Source organism: Theropithecus gelada, chromosome 10 (genome assembly GCF_003255815.1).
Source record: "Theropithecus gelada isolate Dixy chromosome 10, Tgel_1.0, whole genome shotgun sequence".
NCBI classification, from domain to species: Eukaryota; Metazoa; Chordata; class Mammalia; order Primates; family Cercopithecidae; genus Theropithecus; species Theropithecus gelada.
In genome coordinates this window covers 89,324,559-89,335,582 of record NC_037678.1, presented here as the reverse complement: position 1 = coordinate 89,335,582, position 11,024 = coordinate 89,324,559, and positions in this window count along the sequence as shown.

The window sequence follows — 11,024 nt, the reverse complement described above, 5'->3', positions numbered from 1 at the left end:
CCATTTTATTCTAACTGGATTGCTTATTTTCATACCGTTGAGTTTTAGGGATTCCTTATGTTTTCTAAATACTTGTCCTTTGTTGAATAAGTGATTCACAAATATTATCTCCTAGTTTATCGCTTGGCCTTTCACCCTCTCAACAGTGTCTTTCACAGAGCAAAATAATAATAATAGTAACAATAGTTTTCTGAGACAGGGTCTCACTCTACCACCTAGGCTGGAGTGCAGTGGTGTGATCATAGCTCACTGCAGCCTCAGACTCCTGGGCTCAAGCGATCCACCCACCTCAGCTTTCCATGTAGTTGGGACTACAGGCACATGCCAGCATGCCTGGCTAATTTTAAAATTTTTTGTAGAGATGGGATTTCGCCATGTTGCCCAGGCTGGTCTTGAACTCCTAGCCTCAAGCGATCCCCCTGCTTTGGCCTCCCAAAGTGCCAGGATACGGGTATAAGCCACTGCACCTAGCCCAGAGCAAAAAGTTTTAATTTTGATAAAGTTCAATATACAGTTTTTTTCCTTTCACAGATAGTGCTTTTGCTGTCAAGTGTAAGCCCTAAACTCTAGAGTTGTTCTTTATTTCTAAAAGTATTACAGTTTTACATTTTTCATTTAAGTCTGCAATCCATTTTGAGTTAATTTTTGCAGAAGGTGTGGGGTTTAGGTGGGTCATTTTTTGCCTCTGGCTAGCCAGTTGTCCCAGTATCACTTGTTGAAAAGGCCAGTTTTTCTTCATGTAATTGTTTTTGTGCCTTTGTCAAAAATCAGTCGTGCATATTGTTGTGCATCTAATTCTGGATTCTCTACTCTGTTCCATTGATCTATGTGTCTCTTCCTCCACCAGCACAACACAGTCTTGATTACTGTAGCTGTACTGTAAGTCTTGAAATTGCATAGGCTGATTACTCCCATTTTATTTCTCTTTCTCAAAATTGTATTAGCTATTCTAGTTCTTTCGCCTTTCTGGATACATTTTAAAATAATGTTGTCTATATCTACAAAAAAGATCTGCTGGGATTTTGATGGGTATTTCTTTAAACCTATGCAATTTTTATGGAGAATTGACATCTTTTCTGTGATGAGTCTTCCAATTCATGAACATGTGATGACTCTCCATTTATTTAGATCTCTGATTTCTTTCGCTGGCATTTTGTAGTTTCAGCATACAGATCCTGTGCAAGTTTTTAAAAAAAATTTCTACTTTTGAGACAGGGTCTTACTCTGTTGTCTAGGCCGGAGTGCAGTGGCGTGAACACAGCTCACGGAGCCACCGTGCCAGCCAGAAAGTTTTGATAGATGTACCTCTGAGTATTTTACTTTCTTTTTGTGCAATCTGTGTTGTCAAATTTACATGCGTAGAGCTGTTTGTAATATTTTCTTTCTTTCTTTCTTTTTTTTTTTTGGAGACGGAGTCTCGCTCTGTCACCCAGGCTGGAGTGCAGTGGCCGGATCTCAGCTCACTGCAAGCTCCACCTCCCGGGTTTATGCCATTCTCCTGCCTCAGCCTCCCAAGTAGCTGGGACTACAGGCGCCCACCACCTCGCCCAGCTAGTTTTTTGTATTTTTTTAGTAGAGACAGGGTTTCACCGTGTTAGCCAGGATGGTCTCGATCTCCTGACCTCGTGATCCACCCGTTTCGTCCTCCCAAAGTGCTGGGATTACAGGCTTGAGCCACCGCGCCCGGCCTGTTTGTAATATTTTCTTGTTATTCTTTTGATGTCTTGCAATGTCTACTGATAACCTCTGTTTTATTCCTGATATTGGTAGTTTGTGTTTTCCTTTTTTCTCTCTCAGTCTTGGTAAAGTTTTGAGAATTTTGTTGATTTTCTCCAAGAATCAGCTCCTTGTTTTATTGGCTTTATTATTTTTTTGTTTTTGTTTCCATTGAGTTCTGCTTTTATTATTTTCTTTTATTGGCTTTGGGTTTATTTTGCTCTTCTTTTTTTAAGTTCTTGGGGTGGGAGCTTACATTGTTCCTTTGAGACTTTCGATCTTTTTTTTTTTTTTTTGAGACGGAGTCTCGCTCTGTCTCCCAGGCTGGAGTGCAGTGGCACCATCTTGGCTCACTGCAAACTCCGCCTCCCAGGTTCACGCCATTCTCCTGCCTCAGCCTCCCGAGTAGCTGGGACTACAGGCGCCCGCCACCACGCCCGGCTAATTTTTTGTATTTTTAGTAGAGACAGGGTTTCACTGTGTTAGCCAGGATGGTCTCGATCTTCTGACCTCGTGATCCGCCTGCCTCGTCCTCCCAAAATGCTGGGATTATAGACATGAGCCACCGCACCCGGCCTGATCTTTTTTTAAGAACGCTTTTTTTCTGAACAGTTTAAACAAAATTGAAGGGAAAGTACAGCTACCATATACCTCCTTCCTCCGAAGAGAAAGGTGTGTGTGTGGAGTCTGTGTGAGACTTCCACAACACACAGTCTCCTGCGTCAGCAATACCCCGCACCAGGGTGGTAGATGGTGATAACTGTTGAACCTACACTGACATATCATTATCACCCAAAGTCCAGGTTTACATTAGGGCTCACTATTGGTATTATACATTCTTTGGGCTTTGACAAATGTATAATGACATGCATTCATCATTATAGTATCACACAGAATAGCTTCACTGCCCTAAAAATCCTCTATCCTCTGCCTGTTTACCCCTCCCTACCCTTTCCACACCCTGGAGACCATTGAACTTTCTAGTGTCTCCATAGTTTGGCCTTTTTCTGAATGCCATGTAGTTAGAATCATATAGTATGTGGCCTTTTTGGGTTGGCTTATTTCACTAAGTAATAAGCATCGAAGATTCCCCTGTGTATTTTCATAGCTTGAGAGGACATTCCTTTTTAGTCCTGAATAATATTCCATTCTCTGGATGTCCCAGTTTATTTACCCATTCACCTACTGAAGAATATCTTGGTTGCTTCCAACTTTTGGCAATTACAAATAAAGCTGCTATAAACGTCAATATGCAGGTATTTGCACGGACAGATTTTCAACTCCTTTGGGTAAATACTAAGGAGTATGATTGATGAAAATGGTATGGTAGGAGAATGGTTAGCTTTGTAAGAAACCGCATGAGGGGGTTTTTCTCCAGTCTTTACTGTAAGAAACCAGTAGAACTCCTGAAGGTAAAACTCACAAAAGTATGGCATGTGGCTGGGAGCAGTGGCTCCTGCCTGTAATCCCAGTACTTTGGGAGGCCGAGGTGGGTGGATCACTTGAGGTCAGGAGTTTGAAACCAGCCTGATCAACATGGTGAAACCCCATCTCTACTAAAAATACAAAAATTGGCTGAGCGCGGTGACACACGCCTGTTATCCCTGCTACTAAGGAGGTTGAGGTGAGAGGATCATTTGAACCCGGGAGGTGGAGGTTGCAGTGAGCCGAGATTGTGCCACTGTACTCCAGCCTGGGTAACAAGGGGAGACCCCGTCTCAAAACAAACAAGAAAACAAACAAAAAACCAAAAGTGTGGGCATGCCCTTCAAGACTGGCTCCATCTCTGGAGTTTTAAACTCTTGAACTTATCCACACTGAGCCTCCAGAAATTTGTAAATTGCAGTTCAGGTTTTCCTGTCCCTGTACTTGTTCCTGGGGAGGTCTCTCCACCTGTGACTCTGCAGTGATAAATTGTGATTCTCTGTATGATCTGTCTGTCTCTCCAGTTTCGGAGGCAGTGGTTTGCCCTGTGACCTCAATTCTGTGACAGATCTAAGAAGTTTTTTTTTTTTTTTTTTTGAGATAGTCTCACTCTGTCACCCAGGCTAGAGTGCAGTGGCTCAGTCTCGGCTTATTGCAGCTTTGACCCCCTCCGAATCGAACAATCTTCCCACTTCAGCCTCCTGAGTAGCTGGGACTACAGGCACATGTCACGACATCCAGCTTATTTTTGTTTTTTATTTTTGTAGAGACAGAGTCTCCCTATGTTTCCCAGGCTGGTCTCGAACTCCTGGGCTCAAGCAATCTTCCCACCTCAGCCTTCCAAAGTGCTGGGATTACAGGCATGAACCACTGCAACCGGCCAAGAGTTGTTGATTTTTAGTTTGTTCAGTTTTTTTTAACTTATTAAGATGGAGTCATGACTTCCAAGTTCCTCATATGTCAGACTAAAAACTGGAAGGAAGTTGCTTTTCCTGTTTTTAAAGTTTTGGTTCCTGTATTGGTTATCTGCTGGCACAATGACGCTGCCTAATAAACAACTACAAAATCTTAGTGACATATAAAAGTAACATCTGCTTTTAGTCACAAGTCTACCAGCTGGTTGGTCGGTTGATTTGTTCTGCTGATTTATATTGGGCTCTGTTGACTTTGCCTGGGGTCATTCACTTGTAGAAAGGCAGCTGGTGGTTAGTTGGGGCTGGCAGAGCTTTTAGGACTCAGCTGGTATCACTTGGCTCTGCTTCATGTGGTCTCTTATCCTCCATCAGGCAGGCCAGATTGGGCTGTTCTCAGGATGGCTGGGCAGGGTTTTGCAACACGGCAGAAACCCCAGGCCTCCTGAGACCCAGGATCAGAACTGTATAATGTCACTTCTACCTCATTTTGTTGGACAAAGCATGTCACAAGATCATCTCAGTGGTGGTGAAATTATTATTATTTTGAGACAGAGTCTTACTTTGTCACCCAGGCTGGAGTGCAGTGGCGTGATCTTAGCTGCTAACTACAACCTCTGCCTCCCATGTTCAAGGGATTCTCATGCCTCAGCCTCACCAAGTAGCTGAGATTACAGGTGCATGCTACCACGTCCGCTAAATTTTGTATTTTTTTTTTTTTTTTTTTAGTAGAGATGGAGTTTCGCCATGTTGGCCAGGCTGGTCTCGAACTCCTGACCTCAAGTGATCTGCCCGCTTCGACCTCCCAAAGTGCTGGGACTACAGGGATGAGCCACCCTGCCCGGCCATGGTGAAATTATTAATTCAACCTCCTGGTAGAAGAAACTGGGGCTATCTCAGCAGTACTTCCCAGTTTCTGTCCTTGATTTTTAGAGGCTTTGTTCAAATATCCACTAATCTTTTGTTATTTTTTGTTTGATTTTTAAAATCCATATGCATATTGTACTGGGGTAAAAATATAAATTTAAAAGTATTTATACCTTGTATTTGGAATTTATATACAATATTTCCTGCAATGTTATTTCATTTTATTTCCTGTAATACAATGAAAACATGGAAAATTCTAAGTGTCCCAATAATGAGAGAACCATTCAGTAAATTACGTTATTTATTAAATGGAATACTATGCAGCCATTGAGAATAATATCCTTGAAGTTTTAAATGCTCAAGATCTCTCTCTCTTTTCTTTTCTTTTTTTTTTTTTGAGATAGAGTCTCACTCTGTTGCCCAGGCTGGAGTGCAATAGCATGATCTCGGCTCACTGCAACCTCTGCCTCCTGGTTGAAGTGATTCTCCTGCCTCAGCCTCCCAAGTAGCTGGGATTACAGGTGCCCGCGACCACATCCAGCCAATTTTTTATATTTTTAGTAGAGATGCGGTTTCACCGTGTTGGCCAGGCTGGTCTTGAACTCCTGACCTCAAAGTGACCTGCCAGCCTTGGCCTCCCAGTGTGCTGGGATCACAGGCGTGAGACACTGCACCTGGTCCAATGCTCAAGATCTCTTGTCAAGGGAGAGATACAGGGTACAAAACTCCATGCATAGTGAAATCCACCTGATGAAGCCCCCAAATCTCGGTGGCTTACCCAGCACAGTGTCCTTCCTACCAAGAATCCCACTGGTCTGGTGCTCAACAACTGGGCTTGGTGCTCAGGGGTCTGTTATTCTAGGACTGCAGTGAAGGAGCCGTGGCTGGCTGGGGCAAGCTCTTTCCATGGCAGATGGCAGGAGCATAAGAGAAGGAGGGGAACATGCAAGACTTCCTAAGGTCCAGCCTTGGGACAGGCAGCCTGACACTTCTACCAGCCGATTGGTCAAAACAAGTCACATGGTCAAGCCCAAGGGCAATGTGGGCAGGGAAGTCTTTTCCATGCCCTGGGTTGGGGTCGGGGAAGGCAGGAGGAGAAAATACTTATTGGACAGTAAGACGATCTACCACGCTTCCTCACAAACTCCTTCAGCTCCCTGGCCCCTCTCCCTTTGTAGAGCCCAATCCTGAATGAACACAAATATTTCCCTTCTCTATCTACATATCTGAGCAGCAGAATAGTGCTGGAGAAAAGTTTGCAACTTAGCTAATCGGCTAATTTCTCTATAAATGAATTATCTCAAGCATCCACTGGATACTAAACACGGCCTGCCTAACTTCTTTTCCCTCCATGGGTGTATGTATATTTGTGTTAGTTTGTTTGTTTATGATGGTAAGAAAACATGCAACATAAATTTTACCTCAGCCAGTTCTAAGTGTACAATTCAGTAGTGTTAACTACATTCACATTGCTGTTCAACCAAGCTCCAGAATTTTTTCATCTTTCCAAGCTGAAACTCTATTCCCATTAAAAATCTCCCCATTGCCCACTCCTCCACAAAGCCCCTGCTAATCACCATTCTACTTTCTGTTTCTATGGATTTTATTACTCTAGAGATGCCACATACATGGAACCATACAGTATTTGTCTTTTTGTGGCTGGTTAATATCATTTAGCATAATGTCCTCAAAGTTCATTCATGATATAGCATGTGTCAGAATGTCTTTCCTTTTTTACTTTTTTTTTTTCTTTTTGAGATGAGGTCTCATCTGCCACCTAGGCTGGAGTGCGGTGGCACAATCTCGGCTCACTGCAACCTCCACCTCCCAGGTTCAAGGGATTCTCCTGTCTCAGCCTCCTGAGTAGCTGGGATTAAAGGCATGCACCACCACGCCTGGCTAATTTTTGTATTTTTCGTAGAGACAAGAGTTTACCATGTTGGCCAGGCTGGTCTTGAACTCCTGACCTCAGGTGATCCGCCTGCCTCAGACTCGCAAAGTGCTGGGATAACAGGTGTGAGCCGCTGTGCCCAGCTGTCCTTCCTTTTTAAGGCTGAATAATATTCGATTGTATATTCTATATTTTGTTTATCTATTCGTCCATCGACAGACAATTGAGTTGTTTCCAGCTCTTGGCTATTGTGAATAGTGCTGCTGTGAACCAGGGTGTATGAATATCTCTTAAAGTTCTGATTTCAATTCTTTTGAGTATAAACCCAGAAGTGAACTTGGTGGATCATATGGTAATTCTATTTTAATTTTTTGAGCAACCACAATACTGTTTTCCACAGTTTACACTCCCACTAACAGTGTGACTAGCTTTTTATATTTCTCCAAGAAGCCTACTTTGCCACTGCCACCAATGACTTTCTCATGCTTTCTCTTCCTCTAAACTCCCCTCCTCTCTTCTACTCTTATAGTCAGTTTCACCTGCAGATCTGCCTTATTTTACTGAGAAGACCATAAAATCCAAAAAGAAGCCATCAAATCCAAACACACTCACTCTCCCGATTTCAGACCATATTCATTGTCACCATCTTCTCCTTATTTTCTGTTACAACAAACGAAATGCGTCTGCTCCGCATCAGGGCAAATCCCTTTGCCTGTGCTCTGATGCCACCTCTCTTGCCAACTCAAGACTTCATTACTTCATTCATTTTTCTAATTTCCTTCCCCGTCATCTAAATTTCCTTCCAATTTCTATCCCCCACCTACTGGATCTTTTTTTTTAGCATTTAAGTAGGCTGAGTGTTGTCCACCTTTAACAGAGATTCTCCCTTAAGAGTTCACATCACCTCTGTGATATTCTTGCCAAGAATGTTTAACCTGAATCCAATCATGATGAAACAATCAGGACAATCCAGAATATGGGACATGCTACGTGACAACCAACCCAAACTCTCCAGTGTCAGTGGCATGAAAGACAGAAAAATACAGGGGACTGTTTCTGATTAAAGGAGACTACAGAGACGTGGCAACCAAATGGAATGCATGACTCTTGATCAGATCGTGGACCAGAAAAAAAGCTACAAAGGACATTTTTAAACAGTTGGGGAAATGTGAATATGGTCTGTTTATTAGATAACTTTGATGCTAAATTTCTTTGAGTGGGATATATCATGAGGTCATGTGGGAGAATGAGCTTGTTCTTAGGAAAAGCATGCTGATATACAGGGGGCTCTGCAACTTTATTTCCAGTGATTTACCCCAAAATGAATACATGTGGGTATGTGCATAGGAATTAAATGTGGCACAGGGTTGACAAATGATTAATTAAAGTGAAGGGTACAGAAGTATTCATTGTTCTGTCCTTTTAACTTTTCTGCAGGTTTTTCATTTTTCAAAATAAAAAGTTGAGCAGAAAAAGAACCTTTCTTTTTCTTCTTCTTCTTCTTTTTTTTTTTTTAAAAACGGAGTCTCGTTCTATCACCCAGGCTGGAGTGCAGTGGTGAGATGTCGGCTGACTGCAAGCTGCGCCTCCTGGGTTCAAGCAATTTTGTGTTTTTAGTAGAGACAGGGTTTCACCATGTTGACCAGGGTGGTCTCAAACTCCTGACCTCAGGTGATCTGCTTGCCTCGGCCTTCCAAACTGTTAGGATTGCAGGTGTGAGCCACTGTGCCTGGCTAAGAACTTTTCTTTGACCTATATCTGCCTATAGCTACATCCAATTTATCTGCTGGTCTTCTCAGCTAAACTTCTGAAGTCATTGACACTCAATGCTCGGACTGACCGCCTCACCTCACATCCACCAGTGGTTTCTGCTCCCACCGCTGCCTTGAAACTGCTCTTATCAGGGCCCAGACAAACTCCATGCTGGCAATTCCAATGGTGGTGTTCCACATAGGTGACTGCTTCCTCATTCTTGAAACAGTCTTGTCTCTTAGCCTCTGGGATAGCTTATCTCTTGGATTTCCTTCTATCTCACTGATCTCTTTCACTCTTCTTTGTTCTTTCCCTTTTCTCCGCCCAGCCTGTAGATTCTGGGCTCCTCAGAGCTCAGACTCTTCCTTCTTTAAATTCTCATTTGCTGATGTCATCAATTTGTATCAATTTAAAAAAAACTGAGTTTGTTCCAGTAATACCCAAATATGTACCTCTAGGTTGGATCTTTCCCACACTTGACTACTTGACAACTCTCTTCTTGACACCACTCCTTGGCTATTTCACAGACATCTCAAGTTTAACTGTTAGTCATTTTTTCATTAACTGAGCCTATATTGATGCAGCACCTGCTGTGTACTAAGCAACTGTTCTAAACACTGGGGATATAGGGAGGAAAAACAATACGACTGTACCATGAGAGCACATTCTAGTTGGAAGAGAAGGATGATAAGCAAATAAGTAAGAATTCTTTTGTGGTTAGTGCTATGAAGAGAATAAAATAGGAAATATGTTGGATACATTGGATGGACAGTCTATTTTGGATGATCAGAGAAGACCTCTGAGCCTGATGCAGGTGAACCCCAAAATTGGGGCTTAGCCTGGGAGGGTTATTGGCTTTGCTCAAGAAAGAATTGAAGAGTGAGCTGACACTGAAAGAAAGCAAGTTTATTAGAGCAATAGTGTATAGCAAAATGGTGGGTCCGTAGACAGGGCAGGGCTATCCCATAGACAGAGGAGCCCAGAGGAGCCCAGAGGAGCCATGTACAGCAAAGTGGCTGCTCCACAGAGCAGTCCTGAGCAACAGCGGCAGTGTGAGGCAGCAGTAGCAATGTGGAGAAGGAGTCAGAGCAGGAGCTGCTGCTTGGATTGCTGGAGTTATATTTATACCCACTCTTAATGATATGCGAATTAAGGGGTGAGTCATTCAGAATTTTCTAGAAAAAGGGTGGAGAGTTCCTGGAACCATATAAGGTAACTTCTGGGTCACTGCCATGGTACATTGCTATGGTATTTGTAAACTGTCATGGGACCGGTGGGAGTCTATTTAGTAATGGAAAATGAGGGTAGCCAGAGGTCACTTTGGTGGCCATGTACTGGTTTCAGCTGGATTCTTTACTGCATCCTGTGTGTGTGTGTGTGTGTGTATATGTGTGTGTGTGTGTGTGTGTGTGTGTTTGCGTATGATGGAGTCTTTCTCTGTCACCCAGGCTGGAGTGCAGTGGCATGATCTTGGCTCACTGCAACCTCTGCCTCCCGGGTTCAAGCAATTCTCCAGCCTCAGCCTCCTGAGTAGCTGGGATTACAGGCACACGCCACTGCACCTGGCTAACTTTTGAATTTTTAATAGAAACGGGGTTTCACCATGTTGGCCGGGCTGATCTTGAACTCCTGACCTCAAGTGATCCACCCACCTTGGCTTCCCAAAGTGCTGGAATCACAGGCTACCATGCCTGACCTTGCATCCTGGTTTTGATCACCAGGGTCCTTACAGGTGCTCAGAAAGTGAGTCCTGCTGATCTACCTCAAAGAGACCAAAATGAGACCAAGGTGAGAAGACAGGGCCAGAATAAGGAGGTTTAGAGAGGAGGGCTCTAGGCTGAGGGGAAGGCTAGTTTTGACACCCTGAGGGAGGAATTGCTTGGCTCCAGAACTGAGATGTGTCCAAATCTAGTTTTTAATGTGTCCCCAGGACAAGAGCTTTGATCTCTTCTTTCTCTGGTTTATATCTTTGAATTTCCGGCCACGTAAGACCTGCTCACCCACTCTGTCTGAAAAACCTTTGGTTGACCTTGAATTTCTATTCTGGAATCTTCTTCAAATTAGCAGCAGCTTTTTCTCTGAGCTAGAAAGCTCTTTGATTCTTTTATTGGCAACAAGTCAGGAATTTTAGAACAAGATGCAGGCATTCGTCAGAGTTTTACAGTCCTTCTTTTCCACATGCAAAGTGCAAATAATAATCCTGACGTCTGCTTGAAGGGGAAAGGTTTCCATTGTCCAGGGGGTCTTGGGTCCCACCCCCAGCCCATCCTCTACCCTCCACAGCTGCCTTTGTTTTTCTGGAGGCTGGAGGAGACTGGGCAGACAGAGGTCTTGGGACTGACAGCTGACACTCGCTTAAGCGTAAGCGTCCCTCCAAGCAAAGTAGAAAGGGCGACCTGACCCTGTTCTGTAACCTTCTCTGTAGAAAGTGCAGTGATGCTGACAAAGATGATGATAAAATC